This window comes from Hemitrygon akajei, unplaced genomic scaffold (genome assembly GCF_048418815.1).
Source record: "Hemitrygon akajei unplaced genomic scaffold, sHemAka1.3 Scf000197, whole genome shotgun sequence".
Classification (NCBI taxonomy): Eukaryota; Metazoa; Chordata; class Chondrichthyes; order Myliobatiformes; family Dasyatidae; genus Hemitrygon; species Hemitrygon akajei.
The window spans coordinates 515,323-517,337 of record NW_027332082.1 but is presented as its reverse complement, the minus strand read 5'-3'; the positions used below and the strand labels follow the sequence as shown (position 1 = coordinate 517,337).

At 47.5% G+C, this 2,015-nt stretch overlaps 1 long non-coding RNA gene across 1 annotated transcript in view; it reads right to left on the bottom strand.

Moving 5' to 3' along the window:
• Positions 1-1,493: 1,493 nt before the first annotated feature.
• The window catches only part of LOC140724362 (uncharacterized), a 9,389-nt gene continuing 8,867 nt past the window's right edge, over positions 1,494-2,015 (bottom strand). Inside the window, exon 3 of the long non-coding RNA XR_012098111.1 lies at positions 1,494-1,875. This is a non-coding gene — a long non-coding RNA (uncharacterized lncRNA). The remainder of the gene's footprint in view (positions 1,876-2,015) is intronic.

Sequence of the window (2,015 nt, the reverse complement as noted above, 5' to 3'; positions counted from 1 at the left end):
GATGGGGTAAGGTGCACGCGATACTCCGCTCTTGTACAATGTGCTTCGGAACATTTAGAATAATGCTGAAGGAATTCGGAGCGGCCCCAAAGGAGACAGATCTTTTGGAGTACCTACACTGTCTTTGATGACATAAGCACTAGCGTGCTAAATACTTTAAAGTTCAGCGGGTCAAGCAGAAACCTCAAAAACGAAAATTGAAACTTTCTGATCGGATTGGTTGAGAGCGTGTGAAGTAACCCCGGACAAGGGTAGTTGCGGAATTTAAAAGAAGCCATCCAAGCAGAGGTGGGGGGGGGGGGTGTGTGCGGGTGATAAACGGGGAGTCAAGAAGGAGACGCAGGCATTGGAACGGTGGAAATGAATTTGCTTTGAACTTTGTAGATGGACAGAGGTGGAGGGAGCGGGACTTCGCTGCACAGTGAGAGTGCCAGGACATAGGTGACAGGAACGCGGTAATCAGCATCGCTGAGAAAGTTGCCGAGGTACCCAGGTTTTACACATCAGTCCAAAACCTGACGGGGGGAGATTTATATTGATTTCTCGGCGATCCGTTGATAACGCCTCCTTCCCAAACCCTGTTCCTTTTCCAGTATCGAGTACCTTCTCCGTTCACTCCGCATACATTCGTGAGAGGGATCTGAGATTCCCGCATTACTCCTTTTAAACCCCCAGAAATGAGTTGTCTGCACAGTTTGATTGTTCTCAATTTCCAGCTTGTCTCTGCCCTGAGACCCACTGATCGGTGAGACAGTAATTCACTCATTCTGTTTGCTGTTCCCCCAGTGAATTTAGTGGCGATTGTGATCCTGTCCCGGGGAAAGTGCGGCCTCTCCACCTGCACCACTCGCTATCTGGTGGCCATGGCAACGGCGGATCTACTAACCATCATCTTTGATGTCATACTGTGGCGGCTCAGTTATTACTACTTCCCCGGGACTTTCCTGGACATCACCCCCGTGTGCAGTGTGATCGGTGCCCTGGGACCGGCAGCCACTGACTGTTCTGTCTGGTTCACCGTCATGTTTTCATTTGATCGGTTTGTCGCCATCTGTTGTCAGAAGCGGAAAGCGAAGTATTGCACCGGGAAAACTGCGGCTGTGGTTCTGACAACAACCGGCGTCCTGATCTGTGTTAAAAATGTGCCCGACTTCTTCATATATCACTCTGTGAAAGTGATTGACAATATACCCTGGGACTGTATTATAAAGCCGGGCTACTATACGGATCCCGGGTGGGTGGGATATGACTGGTTTGCCACAGTTCTAACGCCATTACTCCCTTTCCTGTTAATACTACTGTTCAACGCTCTGACAGTCAGATATATTTTAGTGAACAGTCGCGTTCGTAAGGGTCTGAGGGGTCTGAACCAGGCGGAGAACCGCAGTGACCCGGAGATGGAGAGCAGGAGGAGGTCTGTGATCTTACTTCTCACCATCTCCGGGAGCTTCATCATCCTGTGGTCGGTAAAAGTTGCCGAATTCCTTTATTATATCATCGCCGGATTGGATCCATATAATTACAACGATTCGGAATACATACTTCAACACGCTGGAATCATGCTGATGATATTAAGTTGCTGCACAAACACGTTAATTTATGGGGTAACTCAGTCCAAGTTCAGAGAGCAGTTCATCAGCGCAGCGAAATACCCGCTCACTTCAATTATTCAACTGATTAATGAACAGAATTTCTAAGATCTTCTCAGAGGCGGTCGCAGTGTTTTCATCTTGTTACTATGGAACTGACGGTCACCATAAACACAATCTCTCACAGTCTGGTACTTAGCACAGTTGCTGTATTTTACACTCCGGGTTTATCAGAGCCGCAAACACCAGTTTCACTCCTGAATCTCCCAGTCCATTCTTTCCGAATCTAAACACAAACAGACAAATTGAAGAACAAAGTGATTCAAACCGTACATCGGAGGGAATTTCTCTCATTCGGATAGTTCAAGAACGTTAAGCACTTCAGTAAATCACTATTCGGAGTTCCCATCACTCTCAATGTCCCTC